The sequence below is a fragment of the Amblyomma maculatum genome, chromosome 1 (assembly GCF_055883805.1).
Source record: "Amblyomma maculatum isolate TAMU_Amacu chromosome 1, ASM5588380v1, whole genome shotgun sequence".
NCBI lineage: Eukaryota > Metazoa > Arthropoda > Arachnida > Ixodida > Ixodidae > Amblyomma > Amblyomma maculatum.
In genome coordinates, this window is record NC_139344.1 from 237,917,706 (window position 1) to 237,931,419 (window position 13,714).

The window sequence follows — 13,714 nt, forward strand, 5'->3', positions numbered from 1 at the left end:
CAGCGGTACGCTACCCCGGCACTCGCGACCCCAAACCTAACAACTGGCGTCAGCGGTGGGTTGAGCACGCGACCCCCAAACGTAACAATTGGTGAACAGCGGTGGGACGACGACGACCAAGCCATAACAGTGGTTGGAGGGACGAGCCAGGCGATACCGTCGTCCAACAACTGGTGAACAGCGGAAAGCGGAGAGACGAGGACGACCAAGCAGTGACCGTGGTCGGTGAAACGAGACAGGCCTGACCGAGGTGCAACATCTGGTGGGAAGAGCGGAGATGTCACAGGCGTGACCCGTGAATCAAAGCAGCTCAGCGGAAAGGCGGGAGCAGTGCAACGAGCCCTGTGTGATGACTGGTTGCCTGCAGCGGAACGACTGCGTTGGATTCTTGGCTGCGAGGTTTGGTGAGTGCGGGACTTTCTTCTACTGAGTTTTGCCAGGCTTTTGTTAAGTAGAGAACAGAGCTGGTAATTGTGTTGTCGTTGTTGCTGGGTTAAGTGCAGCAAGGCAATAGTGGGCAGTGGAGAAGGCAGCACTCGGAACAGCCATGAATGTGGATTTGAAGTCGTTGCGCAAACCGAAATTGCTGGAGCTTGCGGAGGAGTTGGGTCTGAATTTGTCAGACAAACTCAGAAAACCAGAAGTGTTAAAGGCTATTCTTGAGTCGAAAGCTGAAGATGACGAGCTTTTGGAATGCCTTGAGATCATTGACGAACGTCAAGAAAAAGAGGAACGTGAACGTGAACGTAAGGAAAGGCTAGAAAAAGAGGAACGTGACCGTAAGGAAAGGCAAGAGAAAGAGCAGCTGGACCGTCAACTCGCTATAGAAATAAAACGTATCGAGGTAGACGCGGGACGCGGTGGTAGTGCAAGTCGGGCTCACGGTGCAGGAGAACGGGAATCGTTCAAAATGAGGGACCTAATGCGGCCGTTTGAGCTTGGAGGGGACATTGGTTTGTTCCTGGTTAACTTCGAGCGAACGTGCGAGAGGCAAGGGTTTTCTCGGGAAACGTGGCCACAGCGCTTGCTCACTTTGTTACCCGGTGAGGCGGCAGACGTAATCGCTCGCTTGACAAAAGAGGAAGCAGAGGATTACGACAAAGTGAAATCGAGTCTGCTAAGAAAGTACAGGCTGTCAGCAGAAGCATTCCGTCGGAATTTTCGAGAGTATGAGAAAAGCAAAAGTGAGTCGTATACAGAGTTTGCCTACAAGCTTATGTCAAACATGTATGAGTGGCTCAAAGACGAAAAAGCGTATGGTAACCACGATAAGGTTCTGCAGTGTTTCGGGCTAGAACAGTTTTACAGTCGGTTACCCGAGAACGTGCGGTATTGGGTCATGGACAGGCCAGATGTTAGTACGGTGGATAGAGCCGCCGAGCTAGCTGAAGAGTTTGTGACGCGTCGGGCTCGTGGAGCTAAGGACGGTCAACAGGGGGAATTCGGCTCTAAGCTTGAGAGGCCGAAGTTCAAGCCCTTTAGAGCTAGAGAGAATAAACGTGGTGCGGATGCGAGTCAAAGCAGTCCGGCCGACGATAAAGCGACGGAGGTAACCGAAGCCGAACGGAAAAAGAGGTTCGAGGCAAGGCAATCGCGCGTCTGTTATACGTGCCAGAAGCCTGGTCATTTTTCGGCACAGTGTCCAGAGACAAAACCAAAGATCGTGTTTTTGTCATTATGCCGAAGTGACGAGAACATGAAGCTTCTCGAACCGTACACTCGAGACCTCCTCGTGAACGGGAAACAGTGTCGAGTGCTTCGCGATTCTGCGGCTACCATGGATGTGGTTCACTCCTCTTACGTAGAACCAGAGATGTTCACGGGTGAGTGCGCGTGGATCAAACAGGCCGTGGAAGCTCGCAGCGTGCGTTTGCCAATAGCCAAAGTGGTTATTGAGGGACCTTTCGGGGCACTTGAGACAGAAGCGGCGGTGTCATCTGTGCTTCCTCCTCAGTACCCGTACCTATTTTCAAACAAGTCCGATCACCTCTTGCCCGAAAATGGGCTTGTGTTTGGAGAGGGTAGCGTACAGGCCTTGACCAGATCTAGAGCTCGGGAGCTTGCTGCAAAGGCGGTAGTACCGGAGAGGTGGTCAAGCAATGAGAAAGGGTCGAAGGCACAGCACGCTGAGATTAAGACCACGTACGCCGTAGACACAAGTGAGCCTGAGAAGTCAAAGGTACCAGAAAGTAAACTACAGCTTGGGGAAGCGGCCGAGCAACGTGACCGCGGTAGTGAGCCGACCGAGCCTCTAACAGAAGAGCATCGTGTTACCTTGGTCGAGCCGCCAGCTGAGACGGTTAGCATAGGCTTAATCGGCGAGAAGTCCGAAGTGACGCCGTTAAGCGAGGTGAACTGCGCGCCGACCCAAGTAGCTGTAGGAGAAGTTCCATCAAACGAGTGTGGGGAACTGGCAATAACTGAACCGCCTCTCGAGTCGAAAGCAGAAGCTTGTGTACAGCGTGGCGGAGAAGGAAACCAGCTAGGAAATGACAGAATTTCGGTTTCCGAAATCAGCTGTGTCGTAGAGCAGGGCACGCAGAAAAACGAAGTGCCGATCAAGGAAACTGCGCAGCCCGCGAGTTGTGATCAGCCAGGGTAGACCGATGAGGTGTGCGCGTACGCTGTAGAGAGCGAGACTTGCGAAGGCGGCAGCGAGCGACCAGAGCAGAGTCAGAATTGTTCGTGCCCCGATACCACGCTGGGTTGTGTTCACGAGAAAAGCAACCCCAGTGCGAACGCGGACGTGCCACTTATGGCCCTCACGCAATCCGAAGCGCCCCAGCTGTCGAAGGAGCCTGATCGTGCGCCGGTTAGCTCTGAGCGAGGCGACGCACTGAGTGGCGACGAGCCGCCAGAGCAAATGCCTAGGCGTACTGACGCGACTGACGTCAGCCGTTGTTTTCGTTCGGACTTGACTGAAAGTGAGTCCTGCGCTGCTGGCCGCGATGTAGACGCGGCGCCGCACTTTGACCACTTTGACGACACCGGTGTCCTACTAGCTCCGGTTACCGCTAGCTTGCCAGAGCTCGCGCCGAAAGAAAGTGGGACTAGAGTATTCAAGTTCTGCCACCGAAAAACGCGGAAGGGCAGGCACGAGAAAGATTGCTGCCGTCGTAAGGAGAGCAAACTCAAACGGTTGCAAAAAGAAAGCCGAAGGCTAGTATTCCAGCGCTGCCGACGAAAAACTCGAAAGGGCAGGCGCGAGAAAGAATGCTGCCATCGTAAGGGGAGCAAACTCCAAAGATTGCGAAAAGAAAGCAGAAAGCATGTGTTTCAGTGCTGCCGTAGAAAAAACGGAAAGGCAGGCGTGAGAAAGAATGGAGAAAGTGTAAGCTATCGCGAAAAAGAAAGCGACTATCCCAAAGGCACAAATGCGCCCGTGCCCAGAAAATGCGTGACTGGTGCGCAACACGTAAGGAGAGGGATAGGTTGTTCCGAAATGTGAGTGATTCATGCTCATGCGTTTCTTTGCACAGAAACAGGAAGGTACAGTTGTTCCGAGAAACGGACAGCCGAAGCTTTAGTGAAAAGGGTGATCTCAACGGTAATGCCGATGGCTTAAGTCGAAGCCCTTAACGTGAGAAGAAGCCTCAATTTTCACTTGTTGTTTTTCTTCCTGGCATAGGATTTTGAAAATTTGTATTGTATTATCTTTGTTTGAAGTGCTGTTTTGAAAATGCGATTTTCAAATTTGTGGACGCGTTCCAAGTGCTGCTGAGCTGCCCTTTAATATTGATGGGGGCATAGGAGGGAAATAGTCTGGCAGAACTTAGTGAAGTTTGTGCCGTGCTTGCTGGCTGAGCGGTTGAGTTTTTAGCGTGGTTGTGACGTTGTGGGTTGTCAGAAATCTCTCCTGAAGACAAGTTGCAGAGTGCCTTGGAAACCCGGACTTGCCAAGGACTTCTTCAGGCTGACTGGGTCAAGAGAAACAGAGTCGGACGATCCCAGCTAGCAGCAACATCCCGATCCCTCCGGACAGCGGATGCAGTCCCCTGCCCTTCGGGATCTCCCTCCCCCGGCGGGGCAGTCTGTTACGTTTCTCCACCAAGAAGTGGGACAGCTGACGCGGCCACCGCATAGCAACAGGCAGAACCGCGAGCGGATCGGCCATTTCGACGCCGTTCATCGGCCGCGCAACGCTTCCTCCCGCCGACAAGTCTCAGCGTGTTCCTGCCACGCGCCAAATGTGTGTGCGTGCGTGTGTGTGCACAAGCTGGCCAAGCCTGGAGATCGAGGGAAAGTGCGTCGCCCTCTCCTGTCTGCAGGAGGTGGAGGAGATGAGGTCGGAACACCTGCGATTGAGTCATTCGTCGTGAACCAACATGTTTGGCTCTCCCTTTCCTGTGAGGGTTTACCCTTTCCCTGTGAACTGGAAAAACTATAAAAAGCAGCGGCCGACTCCGCTGAGAGAGAGACTACTTTGACGCGCCGTTGGCACGACGCTAGACACCAACTGTGTGAGAGTGTCTGTAATCTCTCCGGGTCAGCTTCACTGCCCGTTTCTTCATGATGTTGCAGTAAAGGTTGTTTCGTTAAAAGACGCCTCGTCCTTGCTGGCACCTTTGATGCCGTCCGCCGTCCACGGAGCCGCCAGGCCAACGCTACCGAGGGGCCGCGCGCCGCAGCGGTACGCTACCCCGGCACTCGCGACCCCAAACCTAACAACTGGCGTCAGCGGTGGGTTGAGCACGCGATCCCCACACGTAACAAGGGGAGACCGCGATAGACTGCTGCCAAGGCAGCAGTGCGGCGGGTGGCGCTGTGGAGACCGTCCGTAGACAGCGCGCCGAGGCCCGCGAGCAGGGAGCCCACGGGAAACTGTGTCGCTGGAGAATCCGGGCGGCAGCAGGGAGGACCGCTGATTTACCTCTGCCGTGGCAGAGGTGCGGCGGTTGACGCTGAAGAAACCGCTGGCAAGGCGGCGCGTCGAGGGCCGTGAGCACAAGGCCCGCGGGAATGCTGGCGAAGCAGCGGGGGAACTGCAGAAGCGGCAGGGGACGCGGGTGCGTCAGGGCCCGCGGAGCGTGAAGTCCGCGGGAGACTGGCAGTGGCCAGCAGGGATGCGCCCACGGAGGAGCTGCAGTGGGCCGCCGCAGTAGCCATGAGCCCGGTCCAACGCAAGGGCGCGCCGCAAACGTGGAGGCAACGAGGGGAGTGCCGCGGGGAAATCCAGGTCACCGGCACAGCACTGGGTCGACGCCTCGAGGGCGGAAGGGGCGCACTGTGAGGGTCCGGTGATCCTGGAGTCGGTTGCAGCACTGGGTCGCACCTCTCACGCAGCAGCTACGAGGTGCGCGAAGGAAGTCACGGGTCCGGGGCACTACGGCAGCAGGAAGGTTGGCAGAAGCCAGCGAGATGGGGACGATGACCCAGGGAATGTGCACCAGCGGGCTGGAGCAGGGAGGACTGAACCCCCGAAGGGGGCGAACAGGACGCACGAATGCGTGAGGGACGGTCAAGGCTGACGAGAGCGCGGCGAGAGCGGGAACGCACGAGCTCGCCGGAGCGAGCGCCGCACGCACCCGCTCTCGCCGAGCTCTGAGAGGCGACTGACGCGGAACGCGCCTAGTCGAAGGGGAGCGAAAGACGCGTGTCCGTTCCCCTCGAAGATCCGAAGGAGACTGCCACCATGATTTCCTCAATCATCTTACGCTTTCTTTTCTTATTGTCCGTTTATCCCCCTCTGCACGTGTACGGTAAGCTGAGAATCGCCTAATTAACCTTCCTGCTATTCAGTTCTGTTTTGTTCTCTTTCTCGGATATCTTTTGCGTTTCGCAAGAGCTTATCGCACGCCAGCGCATGAAAATTTAACCGACTAGGAGTGAGGCCCAGCGTATGCCTTCTACGTCGTGTGTGTGTGGAACACACTTTTTCTCTCTGCGCTGCTTTCCGCGCTCTACACAGCTCAAGCCGACACAATATGTTATAACCGTAGCTTTTCATAACGCTGTTTTTCGAAAAAGAAAAAGATGGGTAGCACAGCCAGTATCTAACAGTAATTGATACTTTGAGACTGCGAGCGTTGTCCTCACGGATGGACATTACCGGCTGCGCCGGCGCCTCTTCATCAGTGCTGGAGCTACTTTGGAAATCTGTCGATTCCTTCTGTTTTCGACCAAGTCCTTAAACGTTTTAGTTTCTGCATTTAAAAGCCGCTAAGTGAATGTGAGAGGTCATCAGCGCTTATGAACAGCAATGCTACTTCCCCCTCTCATTTTGCACCAACCCACTGCGATTATTCCATTATTTAAGCTCTTCAGCTGAAACTCGCGCAGCCTTTCTGTGCGTAGCTGATGCCGAATGTTCGACCGCAAGTATGTCATGACACACCGATACCGCAATGCCACAACATACTTCACTCGCCTCACTGCAACTCGAGGCTTCCGAATCACGGAATGCACTGCAGAGTATCGGTTCCTGCAGGAGCACCGTCGATTTTCATACTTGGCGCCAATATATAGTAGCAGACGACAGCGCGCTTTTTTCTGTCACTTTATTTCTCTTTTTCTTCACAATGCGTAACCCGATTGTGTGCTTACGTAACCTGGCACCGTCCTACTGCACACGTCACGCGTACGTCACAATTTGAACAAAATGGCGAATTGTCGAGAATAGGGCCCCTGTTTGAGTCATGGCGCATATATCTATCAGAAGCGGGAGAATGTTAATCGTTCCTTAGGAACCACTCTCTCTTCTCGCGCCCCCAGTAGTAGTAAGTAGTTATTTATTAGTGTTTCGAAATCTGGCGATTTACAGCTCCTTCGTAGACACACCTTGAAGATGTGTTTAGAGTGGTTTACTGGCAAAAACCCCAAGTAAACGTCACAATGTAAAATGAGCATAATGCAAAGGAGAATTACTGATGAGAGCCAGAAGATGGGAAGGACCTTGCACCCTTTGCAGAGTATTTACTAAGCCCAAAATGTAAACAGTTTTCACCGTTCACGCACCAGTGTCTGGAGCCTGTTTCACATAACACATATAAGTTCACTGTATATTTAAGGCCATGTGCACGTAGTGTCCTGTTGCTAATGGATCGCAAGTCCGGTCCACGCACAAGTAGCCAAAGTGCCATGGATCGCCACCTCAAACTTGAAGAATAAATTGAGACAGATTTTTAGCGCTGTGTTTTCCAACAAGAACTTATTTTTAGGTGCGCATTTCTCTCTTAAACCGAAATCATAATCGACACCATTCAGCCATGATTTGACTCTGTATTCGTAATGCAACTTTCAGTAAATGCGTAGCTTCCTGCCGACCACAAGGCAAACTTGTCAGAACAGTTCACAGCATGCCACATTTTTTTTATCTTATCTCCGTCGTGATTGGGGAAATTACCTCTGATTACGGCAAAAGCAAAGAGCCTTTATCGGCGGCGAACGATTGATTCATCTGGTGCAATTTAACAGTCTAGAAGAAATACTGTGAAGTATGAATTTTTTCATTGAAGATATTAACTATGGCACACAATCGACGAGTGCACCAAACACAAAAGGCAGCACCATGCATGTTTGACGCCCAAAATACTACAACCCTTACAGACTGCATTCACGTCAACGTGTCCATGCTGCATTTTCACCACGTCGCCGAAATGTTTGCAGAGCTAACTGATGTTGAGGCTAATAACATACGCGCTAAAATGCAGTGGTTATATATGACATTAATATCTGCGATGCACTATGCAAGAACCATGACCATCGCTGTGGGAACTTTCAGTATGAGCATCCGGGAAGTCAGCATTTTCCTATTTCCTACCAGGGAGCTTGATTGCTTTGTACGGTTAATGTGCAGTGCACGCTATTGCACCATCCCTCATGTCTATGCGCTCACTACATGTAAGTGCTTGCAGTAATAATTCCAGTCAATAAAAACAGCCCCATTACAATCTCCTCTGTACACCTCATAGAGGGTGCACGCTTTCTTGTAGCAGCATGATTGTAGTCGCGCTCATGGGGGCACTTTTGAGAAAAGTGTGCATTCATAGGGCAGGCACAACCTATTTAAATGAACCAACCAAAGCGCTGACATGCACCAGGTCAAACACATCGAAAGAGGACGCCACATGGTTCTTGCCGATGAGGAGAATGCATGTTTACTAAAAAACAGTACAGGAAACGTTTTGCGCCACTCAAATGTAAAATACTCTGCATTTTCGTAAAGCTAGAGCATACTCCGAAAGCTTGCCGCAATACTTTAAATTAAAGGCGCGGTCAGTGATAAAGTAATGTGAAGAGGCGTATTTTTCATGGCTCGTGGGCTCCATCATATTTCGATGCTCAGGGAAACGGAATATTTAAGCTACATTGATTAAACTTTGCTAAAGTAAAGTTTAAGCAATTTTTACCTGTGTTACTGAAAGCTTATCTGTAACTGTTATGCATGACCAGATATAAATGTTTGATTTTGCATCGCCATTCACTTACGCGCCGTCGCGCCACCAGCCGTCGCGGAGAGCGCGACCGGTTTTCCGAGGCGCGTGGACGGGAATCCCGAGGACGAAACTGCTCGCTTGTTTTGAACTTAAATATGCAATTATGCTCTTTGATGTGATGTTTTCTCGGCCAATATAGGCCCAAAGGTGGTCCCCGGCTGGCTTCCAACTACTTCTTCGTCCGGAAAAGGCTCCGCTCCACCGTCCGTGTGCGTCAGGCGGGCCCATGTCGTTCGCGGACTGCGCACCCGCTCCGATGGACTCCCGCCAAACTCCCTGTGCCTCGCTACCGCTGTCTTTATCTTTCCCTGCTGACGCACCGATCACATGCCACTCCCGTGGTTGACTGACAGCAAGCTCATGCGTTATGGCATTGCTCGCTTATGCACCAATGCAAATAGGAAAGAGGGCGCGTAGTTTTAAAGGAGTATAGGAGGTATTCACGTGTAGGCTGCAAGAAGCGGCGTATATAGTTGAGACCTACGCCCTAGATAGAGGACTATCTTGCTTTCCTCAAAAATCTCCACTGTTCTCAATGTGCAGCAAAGCACAACTAACACGAGAATCCCACCTACCGCACCTACACAAACCAGTGGAGGTATATGTGGGAGGGAGCCAGGTACCGAGAGTCAGCACCATTAGGATCCTGGGATATTTCCTACAGCAGAATAGGAAAAACGCCACCATCCTTAAAAAGCATCAGACGTATGTCAATCAGGTGACGGGGATATTCAGGCATCTCTCTCAGGAACAAAGGCCTCAGAGAACACTGCCCAATAGCTTCGTGCCTTCATAATCAGGAAGATAGCTTGTGGCACCCCCTTTCTCAATCTCAATCCTGGTGAAGAAGAGAAGTTAGAGAAAGTGATCAGAACGTCATTCTAAAGGGCTTTAGGCATCACCCCCCCCCCCCCCCCCAACTCGTCAACAGAGAAGCTTGTAGCTATGGGAATGCATAATACCTGGGAAGAGATTGCTGAAGCGGTCAGGGAGGCCCAGATCTGGCGGCTCAACTCCACAATAGTGGGCCTAAAAATACTATAACAACAACAGCTTCCGTCCGGTGTGCTACCCTATGTCGCTGAACTCCTGGAGCTTGAGACGCTGAAACTATTTAAAATTGCAATTATCGATAAGAATATGCACCCGATTCATGACAAGGAACGAAGAACGCATAGAGCAAAATTTATTCAAAGCAAACTAATAAACGACCCTCCTGAGGAATCAGCCTATTGCGATGCTGCCTGCGGGCTAAAATGGGCCGCGGTCATAGCAGTGGCAGATGGGAACCACTCCAAGAAAGTCATTGGATCCATTATTTAGCGTAACGCATTAATAGCTGAAGAGGCTGCGATAGCGCTAGCATGCACTCTAAAGCCAAATCTATCCTCTCAGATAATAAGGCGGCTGCTAGGAACTTCTTCAAAGCCTATTTTCCAAGCAGGTGGCCAGTCTACTAAGAAAGCGCTCTCAAAACGGGAGGTTTCAGTCATCTGGGTTCCAGCTCACGAGGGTCTTCCAGGCAATGAGGCTGCCCATTGCCTCGCTCGAGATGTATACGCCCGAGCGGCCATAGAGACACCGCTACCCGAAAACAAAGTACCCCTCATTACCTACAAGGAGCTCTCTGAGACTCCCAGACTAAGCAGAAGGATCTATTCACCACCAGATAGGTCCTTAACACCCTCAGAATGCAGGGCTTGGCGAAAAATTCAGGCCAATAGTTTCTTTCCTCATGTTACTCTGCATAATGAGTTCACAGCTGACCGAGAGGCTTGCAATCTCTGAAACGTACCTCTGAGTCAAAATCATTTCATATGTGCCCCAATTCTCCGGGAGAGAAAGAAACTGATCCCATTGATCAAATTACCTGGGATTCCTATGTCCGCAGCTCAAATGCGGATGAACAGAAGATCGTTCTACGCCTGGCAGAGGAGGCTTACTCAAAGACTTTCTCTGCGGCCACGGCGCAGGAAAGCCGGCAAGAAGATCCTCCCCCTGGCTGAGCCCCTGCCGCGAGGTCCATGCCGGTGTAAATAAAGTTTTCTCTCTCTCTGAGGTCGTACTACCAGACGGCGCGTCCATCGTCACGCCTCGCCCGCCATATCAGAGGTCGTCGGTGGTATCGGCGCTCCCAGTATCAGGTTCGCTCTCAGGTGCCCGCCGTACATTGGAAGTGATCCGTAAAGATTGATCAATTTGTTAAATACTTCCACATCCACTTTCGTTGTGGAGCCCTTTATGCACATGGAGTCTGGAGCGGCACTTTCGTGCTCCGGTACATAACACTGCCTGTTCGGTGTTGCAACACGGATTCACCCATGCAACAGCTAAACAGCAAAAGTGGCCGGCTGCCCGTTGGGCGCTACACAACTTGCAGCTCATTAAATTTGTTGTTAGGTGCCATTGAGGCAGAACACATCTTGAAGAGAGAGCGCATTATTAATGGCCCCAATTCCAAACTGACGTGGCCAAGGAATGCACATTTCTAGTGGCGCTAGTCGACAAACTGCAGGTCGAAGCTTACATAGGCGCTGTTCCAACAGTAAAGCGAAGCAATGCAGTTGCTTAATTTGGGTGACAGAAGGTCGAGCAAATACTTTCACACACTCGCTACATAAACGGTTCACCTAGCGAGCATATTTGAGCAACGTAGCTCTGCTTAAAATGCACATAACCTACGAAACCTAGGTTCACAGCAACGCGATGTGCAGCGATAACTTTTGATACATATAATATGTTGAGGCAACCAAAAAGAGAATAAAATAATATGCCTCTGCCCAACTTTTGATACAGTTGTAACACGTCACTTGCAAGTCAAACGCCAGCTAAAACAACAGTCACATCGCAATTTACTCGCCTCTAAAAACGGCACGCCGGCCGTCGACGCTCTCACACACGCGTGGCTCTTGGCTTCGCTCTCTTGTCCAAAAATTAACACTTGCATCGATTTGTACGTTTTAATATCTTCATCTGTCGCAAAACTTGTGAGTGCACTTCACAAGCAGGCCCCGATATCGAGGAATTCAATGCGAAGCAGTGGTCTTGTAGTACGCCGCACACCACGACGAAGTTAGCAGTCGTACGAGCCGATGTTTTCACGAAGTCGAACAGTTTATCGAGGCCGACGTTTTTCTTGTTCCACGAAGTACACGGGTGCAAGTACATATCTTCTCACGGTTATCGCTGGCGCACGGAGAAATTCCGACAAGAGACGAAAAGCGCAGGCAGGATCACGAGTTTACTGCCGCGCTGGTTGCGGCGCCCGCACACACGACCATGCATATGGCGAATGCCGCGCCCCTGGCTGTGACGTCACGTGCATACCTCCTGTCATAGCCTCCTTTATATACTCTGTGCCTGTCAACTCCGCGCTCCGCGGCCGTCGCCGCCGCTCCTCCTCCGTTGACAAGTTACGCCGCTGGCTGCCGAGAGATGGCGAAAGCGACGTAGGGTCACGGGCTGCTTCAAGGGAACACCGAATGGCAAAGAAAGCACAGGTATCTCAGGAGGAAATCGACCAAAAATGGGAATCATATCGACAAAAGAAACTTCAGGTGCAGGCCATCGTCCAAAGTAAAATAAGACAGTCCACCGATCGCTGGATGGCTGATATACACGATGCCTCGAGAGGCGGAGCAAGAAAATTTTGGAACCGTATAAGCTGGCTAGGGAAGAAGAATCAAAGAAAGCAGGATCGGATTCAAGATAACGAGGGAAATAGTTTAAAGGGAGATAACGCAGTGAACTACATTACATCAGTTATAGCCGAGTCATTTAAGAGCGACGATAGGGTAATCTCCGCAAATCAGGAAGCAACACAAGGTAGCAGAATACAAAGCAGCTTAGAACTGACCAATCTAAACTGGAAAAAGGCAGAAAAAAATATTCCTAAAAACACATCTACAGGAAATGGAATTCCGATCAAGCTGATTAATGAACTCGGTCCAAAAAGTAAGGAAACGCTGTTAAAAGCTCTGGAAACAGCCATAACGAATAAGCAAATTCCGGACAGCTGGCGGCAGAGTAAAATGAATTTGATTTATAAAGGGAAAGGAGACTGGATGCACATAAAATCCTACAGGCCGATTACCATAACATCTGTTATGTACAGGTTAGCCATGCAGGCGGTGAAATTAATGGTGCAAGCATGGGTTGAAAGTAACAAGATGCTCGGAGAACTTCAGAACGGCTTTAGAAATGGTAGGCGCTTAGATGATAGCCTGTTCGTGCTTACCCAATGCAACGAAATATCTAGAGTGGAAAATAGACCTTTGTATTTGGCCTTCCTGGACATAAACGGGCGTACGACAACGTAAGCAGGGAACTCCCGTGGAACATATTAAAAGAAGGTATCGGTTATGAGATAATAGAGTTCCTACAGGAAATATACCGGGATAACAAAGTAGAAATTACGTGGGAAGGGATAAGAAGTACGGAGGATGTCAAAGTATGCAAAGGATTAAGACAAGGCTGTCCTCTATCACCGGTGCTGTTCATGCTTTATACGATAAACCTGGAACGGAGGATACAAGACAGTAACCTAGGTTTTAACCTGTCATATAGATTAGGTGGAAAGGCGGTAGAGCAGCGCCTCCCCGGTTTGACGTATGCAGACGATATTGTGCTGCTAGCTGAGAGTCTGGAAGAATTGCAAACTCTAGTTAAGTATTGCGGAGACGAAGGGGACGCTCTAGGCTTCAGTTTCAGCGCAGTTAAGTCGGGTCTGATGATTTTCAACGGCTCAACTGATCAGGGTCTTAAAATACAAGGCCTTGAAATACCTAGAGTAGCAGAATATAAATATCTGGGGGTATGGGTAAACGAAGGATTGGCATACATTGGAAAGCATGAGCAGTCACATAAGGCCAAAGGGCGAAGGAATGCCTGGATAATGAAGCATAAGGCATTGTGGGGATACAATAGTTTGGAAAGGAATTATGGTGCCCGGACTTACTTTCGGAAATGCGGTTTCGTGCCTAAAATCAGAGGTACAGTCGACATTAGAAACAAATCAGAGATCCGTTGGACGATTAGCGCTAGGTGCCCACGGCAAAACTACAAATGAGGCGGAACAGGCAGATATGGGCTGGGCATCTTTCGAAGTGCGGGAAGCTCAGAGTAAAATATTATTTGAGGAACGCCTGAGGAAATTGTACAGTAACAGATGGGACGGAGAAATAAAGAGCATTAAGCAACAGGTGAAAAACACAGAAGGTAAAAATTGGATAAATTCGATGGAAAAGAAACAGGGTGTGGAATTATACCGAAAGTGGAAA